The sequence below is a fragment of the Triticum dicoccoides genome, chromosome 3B (genome assembly GCF_002162155.2).
Source record: "Triticum dicoccoides isolate Atlit2015 ecotype Zavitan chromosome 3B, WEW_v2.0, whole genome shotgun sequence".
Taxonomy (NCBI): Eukaryota; Viridiplantae; Streptophyta; class Magnoliopsida; order Poales; family Poaceae; genus Triticum; species Triticum dicoccoides.
Window position 1 is genome coordinate 698,518,401 of NC_041385.1, and position 10,823 is coordinate 698,529,223.

The following is a 10,823-nucleotide window of genomic DNA, read 5'->3' on the forward strand; positions in this document are numbered from 1 at the left end:
GGCGGTGGGGAGTGTTTTCGGGGCGGGTGGGGCGGCGCACCACCAGCCGCGGGGGGCGGGGGCGTCTGTTGGCCAGTGGTGGCTCGCGGCTCGGGGGGTGGAGGTTGAAGATGAACTGCAGGCCCTTGATTTCGTATCCAACGCCTGGAAAATCGACTGACCAGAGATGAAAAAGTCAGTCGGCTGACGTGTAGCCTCACCTCTAGTGCGTTCAGTTTCGACAGTAAAATTCAGTTTCGACAACAAAATTCAGTTTCGACGGTTAAGTTCAATTTCGACAGTTAAATGCAGTTTCGACAGTTAAGTTCAGAGATGAGAAGCTGATGTATTTTACATCTAGCACTTTGTGGTTATGTATTTTACGTCATCTATTGGAGATGCTATTAGAGTTCCACTCAGGTTAACATTGTCTCTCATGTCCTGCTCGAGCCTCGGCGTCGTACAACTCACTGGAGCTTCTCCAATGATGAAACCCTCCATCACCGCGGAGCAGTACACCGGGCTCCATCTCAAGATGCCTAAGATCTTCTTCCCCTCCTCCGACAGCGAAGTCAGCCGGATCATCCTCACTGACCAACCCAATCAAGCTGAGATCAACATGGCTTTGCTAAAGAGGTTGTACACTTGTTGCATCTCTTTTTTACTCTACATGTTATATATATTGTCCACTGAGCACACACAGTAATGTGAAATACGATTAGTTTCTCCTACTATATGACAAGCAGTGAGGTACCAGGCAACTTAGCTATCTGTGATGGACTCTCTTGAACGCCATCATTATTTATCTCTGCGCGTTTGAGCTGTGCATTTGTCGATGGGCCTGGGAGTTGACCTAGTAGGGCAGTGGCCTGGGTCCAAAGTAGTAGAAGTAGCACAAAAACATTTTTTGAGTGTAGTCTTTTCCTTTCTTAGGCCTGCCTACTAGAATCGCCGGTGCTTGAAAGGAAAAGTGAAGAAAACATAGGAATTGGAAAGTTTCCTATGGTACTACTATTCATGCATTTGGTTCAAAGGAATGGAGCAAAGGAAAACTGTAGGATTTGTTCCTTTAGTGTCTCCTTGAAAGAAAAAACATAGGAATTTTAATGTCCACTTGTCCTCCTTTTCAAATTCCTATTCATGAAGCACAATACAAAGATATAGTAGCATAATAGCATTATAACCGTACATTTTCTTGTGGTTTGACTTAATCTCACCTTGCTTCTTGGCATCCTGTGATCTTCCAATTCTTGTGAACCAAACACCCAGATTGGCAGAAATCCTATTTTCTTAATTCTCTATTTTGCACGTGCATTCCTATCCTATTATTGTGTATTTCCTATCCCTGCGTTCTTAGAATCCTCCAATTCAAACGAGCCCTTACAAAATTACTTCTCTTACAGATAGTTGTCAAAGAAAACCTTGCGTGGTTTGTCTCGCTCCTGCTGCGCCACCGTCCACCCCAGCTTAGCTTCTCCAATGACAAAAGGGTCCAGGACAGCAAGGATCTGGCCTCCAGATTGTCTTTCGCCACCTCAGATCTTCTTCCGCGCCGCCGGCAACCATGAAAACTGCATTACCATCATCAACCGAGCAGATGACCTCGAGGACTACACGGGCCCGCAAGAGAGGTCGCACTCTTTCATGTCTCCTTACGTTATGCATCGCTTAATATTACATGCTACTTTATCTTGTTGTTCACCGATTAAACTCTGAGTCAGCTCCAAACTAATGGTCAAACTTGAGTTTTTAAATGGTTGTGGGGTACATATCGGGGCCGCAATCAATAGTATCTATCTACTGTCTGGTTAATCTCTGGTGTCTACTATGAGTTTCATGTGGGGTGGGAAACAAATAGTAAAGAAGCCATTATCTGTATTTTTTAACTGAAGCCATTATCTGCCTGCTATCATTGGTTTTGGGTCTATCCAGAGGTTGCTACCATCACTCTAGATTTCTGCATGCACTCCTTACATAATCCCACTATGTTTTATTCCTATGCATGTCAGTTATTGTAAACAATGGAACTGAACATGTAGAGCAAAAAAGACGAGCCTTGTGTGGCAATAAAATTTCATGCAGACGTCGCTCCATGGTAGGCGCAAAGGCAGCCCCCTCCACCCGTTTCGGATTGTAATCGAGAGGAAGATATCTGTTCTGAGGAGGATTCAGAAGGAGAAGACCACTCCTATTTACTCCCTGAGGTCTTCGCTCTAACTTGGCATGCTGATGTTGGTTATATCATGCAGATGGTGCCTTGCATTGCTTACTTTATACATCAAATATGTCATCTGCTTAGTTTAGACATCCTTTTTGTGAATGCCATATGTTTAGTTTATTCAACATTTATGTGAATTATGCAATGCCATCTTTTTTAGCCAGGCATCATATATGTGAATTTTGCAATGCCATCCTGCTTAGCCAGTCATCTTATATGTGAATTATATCAGGCCATCTCTTTTTCGTTACGTATTACATTTGTCAACAATGTTAGTACATTCAACTACTCTTCGTGTGCATCAGCCATTTGACACGGTGATGGAAAATTCTGGAGTGAAAACAAGGTCTTCAGAGCAGACTATGCTATCTGACAAAGCGCATATCTCCCTGGTTACGGATAGCTCCTCAGAGGAGGATTCAGAGACATATGACCAGTCCTATTTCCCCCCTGAGGTGTATGCTCTAACTTGGCAGGGTTATGTTGCTCATATCGTGCGTATGGAGTCTTGCATTGCTATGTCATTTGATTAGTTTAGACATGCTTGTGTGAATGCCACCTGTTTAGTGTCTAATTACCATATATGTGAATTATGCATTGCCATCTTGTTACAAGACATTATATATGTGAATTATGCAATGCTATCTTGTTGCAAAGGCATTATATATGTGAATTATGCAATGCCATGCTGTTTAGCCAATCATCATCTATGTGAATTATATCCTGCTATCATTTTTTTGTATTACGTGTTTCATTTGTCAACAACGTTTGTATATTCAACTACTCCTCCTGTGCATCAGCCATTTGAAGCGGTGATGGAAGTATCTGAGTGAAAATAAGGTATTAAGAGCAGACAATGCTACCTGCTGAAGCAGACATCTTGCTGGTTACAGAGAGCTCCTCAAAGGAGGGTTCAGAGAGTGATGACCAGTCCTATTTCCCCCCTGAGGTCTATGCTCAAACTTGGTAGGGTTATATTACCCACGTCATGCATGTTGTCTTGCATTGCTTAGTTTTTACATCGTATATGGATTGCCATCCGTTTACTTGCTTACTATATAAATCATATATTTAAATTATATCATGCCATCATGTTTACATACACAACATCTATCTAAATTATGGCATGGCAACCCATATAATAAAGACATCATATAGTTATATCATCTCATCTTGTTTACACTACTAGGGAAAACCCTAGTAGTAGTGCGGGTTTTGAGGCTATCAGCAGCGCGGGCACCCGTGCTACCAATAAGGCGCTACAACTAACTGTTAGTAGTAGCGCTGTCTTTACCCGCGCTACTACTATTGACTATATCAGTAGCGCATTTTCGGAACGCGCTACTATTAGTTAGCTGTAGTGATTTCCTGAGCCTGCGCTACTGTTATATCTTTCACCATTTCCCCATTCCAGCTTCAATAAACTGCAATTTCTAGATACTAGGTAGTACTAGATATCAATTTCATAAAGCATTATAGGTACTAGGTAGTACTCCCCTCGGTTCCAAATTACTCATCGTGGTTTTAGTTCAAATTGAACTAAAACCACGACGAGTAATTTGGAACCAAGGGAGTACTAGATAACAATTTCATATATACTCAAGATGCATCCTCAAGCAGTACAAGGTGACATCGACGACGATCATCATATTTAGTTCTAGATGATATCGACGACGATCATCATATGTAGTTCTACATGATATCGACGACGATTATCATATGTAGTTCTAGATGATATAGCCACACACACATATGTAGTTCTAGATGATATCGACGACGATCATCATCCTCAAGCCTGGGCGGTGGGTGTTCCTGATAGTAATTAGGATGGCCTGTCCAACACGAAGATTCTTGCCAACGAAGAATCTCTTCCACCCAACCAAGTTTAAGTGTGTGCGACCGTCTGTGTCCATGCGGTAAGTACAGGTGGTGACGGAGCCCCTTGCGGTAAGGCGTAGTCCAGCTGAGCCTTCTTCATCAGGCTCGATACCACAACTCACAGATAGGTTCATTGGCAATTTCTGAATAAGAAAAACATATCAATTAATAAAGAGCCTCACACATACTCTTGCAAATATATTTCTATTAAGTCTAGATTTCTACACTATCAAAAGACACAATACTATGCATTTGTACTAATTAATCATGAATTCTACTAATAAGTATATATGGATTATCTACACTATTAATAAGCATGTGATTAGACTCTACACTAAAGCATATCAACGACTAGATTCCACACAACATATCATTGGACTCTACACTAAGCATATCATCGGATAATTTGCATTTGTAAGTATAACATACCATAGCATGTCGATCGACCATGGTACTTGTCAGGCGGGTCACGAATGGCACCCCGACAAAGTCAGCACGTGGTGGAATTATGTCTCATAGGTTGCACACCTCCTCCTCGCTCATCCTCATTCTTTGAGCTACGATGGCTTCATGAAGTGGGTTCTCATCATCTTCATCGAGTGGGTCCTCATTATCTTCATCATCTTCTTCATCTGCATCATCTTCGTCATCTTCATCATCTTCGTCATCTTCATCATCTTCCACCAGGTTGAGATAAATGATAGCCAGCTTGGGTCTTTTTGCTCTGAAGGAGAAGCTGATCAACTCACCACCAGTAAGACGCATGCGGGCGAGGAAACGGGCCCATCCATCTCCTCCAATCTGTCACATATTGCGTCCTTTCTCGACCTCCATAGTGTACGGCCCCCCAGGAGCCTCAAATGTCACAGTGTCTCCTATCAGCTTGTTGAATGTCAACCTCACATTGCATGGGACGGTCTGTGTAAGAAAAGAAAAATGACACAATGCAGTAATGTCAACACTAAAAATAAAATAGTTGTTACATTTCATCTAATTTCTTACCGCCGCATGACGAAAACTCAGCTGGAAGTAGATGCCAAACAACTTGCCAGTTGCAAGGCTGCTTGCGCACCTTGACTTGCACAGTCGACATAGTAGTGGTGGTGGTGGCGCCATTTTCCTAAAGCAATATGAGCAAAGGATTAATGATTCACTTCACAAGAAAGAAAAACAGTAGCATGTGATATTTTCCTAAAGCAATATGAGCAAATGATTAATGATTCACTTCACAGGAAAGAAAAACAGTAGCATAGTGGTGGTGGCGCCATTTTATGAACATATTAGATGACAAGGTACCACGTACCAAAGCATTTCGGTGGCACCTATTACCGAAAAAATAACAATAAAATGGTGCATACTAAATCAACTAAATCAACTAACATACTAAATCCACTAGCATACTAAATCAACTAAATCAAAATGTTCTAAATCAACTAAATCAACTAGCCTACTAAATCAACTAAATCAACTAGCCTACTAAATCAAATAAATCAACTAGCCTACTAAATCAACTAAATCAACTAGCCTACTAAATCAAATAAATCAACTAGCCTACTAAATCAACTAAATCAACTAGCCTACTAAATCAACTAAATCAAAATTTTCTAAATCAACTAAATCAACTAGCCTACTAAATCAACTAAATCAGAATGTTGCATATCAACTAAATCAGAATGTTGCATACGAACTAGCCTACTAAATCAAAATGTAGCAGGGAGGAGGGAGAAGGAGGGGCGACTCGAGGAGGGAGAAGAGAGTAGGATGGAGGAGGAAGGCGGAGCGAGGATGGGCTGGCCGGCGGCGAGTGGAGGGAGAATGGAGGAGGAAGGCGGAGCGAGGAGGGGTCGGCCAGTGGCGAGTGGAGGAAGGACGGAGGAGGAGGCTGGTACCGAGTCCAGCGAGGAAGATGAGGTGACGGCAGCGCAGATCGGAGGAGGGGCGACGGGGGAGGACTGGCGGCGCGGGGGTTGAGGGGGAGATCGAGTGTGTGTGTGAGTGTGATCTGGATCAGATAGGTGAGTGGGGGGAGATGGAACGGCTTAGAAGTAGCACGCTATAGTAAACTGCGCTAGTGCTAAATGACCTATTAGTAGCGCCTTTGGCCGAGAATGCGCTACTGCTATGTTAGACATAGACATAAAAAATACATTGATCAACAATTGTCTTTTTGTGTATAATCTGATTTGTCAATAGGAATCCTCGACGGTTGGTTTAAGAACAAGCGAGGATTCCTATTGCGGCCATAGATCCTACACATAGAGTTCAATGAAGACCAAGTGCTTGTGAAAGTTGTAGAACGAACATCTTTAAGGTGGTATAAACTCTCTTCATGGAGCAAGGTGGGACTAAATTTTTGTAGTAACCTTAGTAGTAGCGATTATTTCGTAAATGCACTGCTGCTATGATTCGTAGCAGTAGCGCGCTTTGTATTAACGCGTTGCTGCTATAACTGGCCTCGCGGCGGCATCGTGGGAATTTTAGAAGTAGCGAGTTTTGAAAGTGAGCGCTACTGCTACATAGCAGCAACGCCTGATTTTAAAGCGCGTTGCTGGTAAGATTCTGTGTATAGGCTTTTCCCTAGTAGTGTTAGTGTTTACAGTCATCATATTTTGAATTATGTCATTCTATCTGTGAATTATATCATGTTATCATGGTTCCATAGGCAGCATGTATGTGAATTATGGCATGCCAACCTATTTAATAAACACATTATATAGTTATATCATGTCATCTTGTTTACATAGTCATCATATTTTGAACTAGGCCTTTCCATCTTTTTTAGTTAGCCATGATAATGTGAAATTGTGTCATGCTATCCTGTTTAGTGAGCCATCATATATGTGAAATTGTGTCATGCTATCCTGTTTGGTTAGACAACATAGATGTGAATTATTTCATGCCCTCTTTTATTCCCCACTATCCATTGCACCTGTCTATCATACAATGTCTGTACTTTCAACTACTTTTCTTGTTTATCAGCTATTTGAATTGGAGAGGGTGATGGCAGTATCTAAGGGAGTAACAACACGGTCTTCAGAAAAGATAGTGCTACCAGTTGATGCAGATAGAACCACGGTTGTACTTGCCCAAGAACCAGCCCCACCACACATAACCCAGACTCTCGCAGATTGTACCCCTACCCAGTTGGACAGAGAACTAGCTACACCCCTTCTAACCCCAACCCCGCAGATAGTAACCCAGTTCCAGTTGACACAACACCGTCTCCACCACAGAGTACCCAAACACGAGCAGTTAGTAAGGGAACTGCAGTGCCCAAAGCACGAGGACCACCACTCTGAATCCCAGCTCAACGCTTAAAGGAGAAGAAGATTTGTTCTCAGGTCATGTTTTGTAGCTATGGTTCATACTCCTTTGCTCTTGCATCACTGTATTTACTCATACCAACTATTTTCAAATTTGAAGGATGGAATTGAAACTTCAATGGCACAACAGGTATGTTTTAAACCTATTTCTTTAACTGGTTTGCTGTTGTAACTTGCTTTATGTTGATTTCAGTTTCAACTGAATAAACAGTTATGTTCTCATGTCATGCACATTACAAGTGTTATTATTCCTCTATAGTTTCCCACACTTATATTCTGACTATTCTGCTTTGTCTTGAACAAATATTATTTGAACTGTGTCTCTATCTTGATTTGGCAACAAAAACTAGAATGATATAGACCATAAAGTGACCATGGTACATATATATATATGTTTGTTTCATGCTGTTATCCTATCTACTTTACTACTGAACTGATTTACCAAAATGTGTTTCATATACAACATGGTAAACCTGTGATGTGTCTACTTGTTTCTCTTTTAGAATGAGGACAAAATATTGGAGAACAATACCCCGTTATGCAATGGTAAAGGAAGTAATGCATATAAGGTTCAAGATAGTGAGACATCCCTGTTGGTCTCCAAGAAAGCTGATAAAAACTATCTTGACAACAGTGAGAGAACCCAAAAGTCATGTCTTGATGTAGTGTTCGAGTTACTGGCCACTACTGTTGGCACAAGCTCTTCGAACTAGCTGCCTGAATCAGTTCATTTTCTTGAGTCTCAACTTCAAGTTGGAAGACATCAATCAGATGTGCTGCGACAGGAAGCTGAAGGGCTGAGGAAGTCCCTGCAGAATTCAGATGCATACTTTCTGGTGCAACAGCAAGCACTGGAGGATTTAAGCGCCAAACAAGAGAATGTTAATAAGCTTGCTAAGAATCTTGCCAGCATTATGGGTACCCAGGATATTGTTTCTTGAGATCTTCTAAAGTGGTTTCAGTTCTGGACTTGTTTTGCTGCGGCATTTATTTGCGCTGGTCGCCAACTTTGCCAACCAGTGTATATGATATGCTACTTTGTTCCCTATATTTGCACTGGTGGCGAACTTTGATTCCCAGTGGAAGTAATATGTGTAATAGCCGTGATAGCCTGGCGTATGTTGCTTGCTTATTTATTTCCTTGTTGTCTTGTTTATTTGTTTGCTTGTAGTGAGTGCGGTTCTTTTTCCACGGTTTGCTAGTGGCCGCAATAACCTATTTCTTAAAACTAGGCCACAATAACCATGGGCTACATATTTACTGTAGTGACACTGGGCTTCCTACGGGCCGTAGAAACAATGGGCCTTCTACAGGCTATAGAAACAATGGGCCTCCTACGGGGAGTAGAAACAATGGGCCTTCTATGGGCCGTAGACACAATGGGCCTTCTACGGGCCGTAGACATAATGGGACTTCTACAGGCCGTATGATCGATTGGCCAAACATTGGCCAATAACAGACCGCATTATGGCCATAAACAGGCTAGAGTTGGAATCGTCCGTTCATGGGCCAACCATAATGGGTCGTCGTTAATCGGTCGTATTTGATGACGCTATGAAAAGGGTCCAACGTATTAACGGGCCACAAACGGGCCGAATATAACCACGGGCTGAATTTGGCCACAAGCAGAAAATTACAGTAACGGGTCATAAGTAACCGAATGCTGGAAATGATCCCAAGAATAAATGGCCCCTGAGAAGGCCGAAAGATAATGTGGGTTGGAAACGGCCCAATGGAATAATGGGCCATTAATGGGTATAAAGTGATACACTGTTCATTACGGGCCAGTTTCACCACATGTCGTTAATTGTCCAAGAGTTACAAAGGCCTCATATGGGCCGAAAGACATCATGGGCCATACATGGGCCGGAAGTTAAAACAGACTGGAATCATATTGGACGGCCCAGATGACGCTGCTGGGCCTAATTCGGATAGGTCGTAATGGTCCCTATGTTAGCGGGCTATAAATGGGCTATATGTGAACAGGCCATTAACAGGCTTTCCGTGGGCCGGCCTGCCACCTTTTGACCAAGTCAAATGGGCCAGCCTTTTCATAGGAATGGGCCTCTATTGGTTCATGCCACATGTCAACATATCATAGGAACCTTCGATCCAATGAGTGGATGACATCTGTCCCAACGGCGAGCCAACATGTGTTTCCTCCAGCCAATGATGATTTTACACGTGGAAAATCCCCATTGGTCGGGGCTGTTAAAGGGTTATCGGATCCAAATCCGGACCCGATAGCTTAACAATGTTCTGTTACGGTGGATGCCACATGTCGGTCACCCTTAACGAAAGCACTTCTATGACGCGCGATTTATCGTTATGGAAGTGGACACTTCCGTGATGACAATATTGGTAATATCATGGAACACTTCTACGACGGCACAGGTATGACTATCTTGATTCTGTCATAAAATCGTCATGGATGTACATGCATGACAGAAAAGTGACCTACTGTGACAAACACATATCATCACGGAAGTGTATTTTTTGTAGTGCTTTTCTAGCACCATTGTCGGGGAGTGAAGCACCTTTGGTGAGTGGAATTTGGTAAGGAAACATTTATATTACGTGCTGAAATTTACCATCACTCGTCACTATGGAAAGTAATCCTTTGAGGGGTTTGTTCGGGGTATGTTCACCTCGACCGTAAGCACAAAGAGTTGACCCTCAACCTACCGCACCTACTGAAAATATTTATTATAAGATTTCTTTGGGTATGATTGTTGGGGAACATAGCTTGCAATTTCAAAAAAAAAATCCTACGCTCACGCAAGATCTATCTAGGAGATGCATAGCAATGAGAGGGGAGAGAGTGTCTCCACGTACCCTTGTAGACCGAAAGGGGAAGCGTTAACTTAACACGGTTTATGTAGTCGAACGTCTTCTCAAATCAACTGATCAAGTACCGAACGTACGACACCTCCGAGTTCTGCACACGTTCAGCTCGATGACGTCCCTCGAACTCTTGATCCAGTAGAGGTATGAAGGAGTAGATGAGTTCCGTCAGCACGACGGCGTGGTAACGGTGTTGGTGATGTGATCTGTGCAGGGCTTTGCCTAAGCACTACGACAATATGACTGGAGGAGTAAACGGTGGAGGGGGGCACCGCACACGGCTAAGAAACAACTGTTATGCTTTGGGGTGACCCCTACACCCGTATATCAAGGAGGGAGAGGGGAGAGGGCCGGCCTAAGACGCACCCAAGTGGGGGGAGTCCAACTAGGACTCCTAATCCTAGTCAGCCCCCTTCCTTTCCAACAAAGGGGGGAAGAGGGAAGTGGAGGGAGAGAGAGAGAGAGAGGGAGACGAAAAGAGGACCATGTACCCTCTGCCTTGTGCAATTCGGACTCCCATGGGAGGGGCGCGCGCCACCTCCTGTGGCCTGCCTCCTTCTCTCCCCTATGGCCCAATAAGG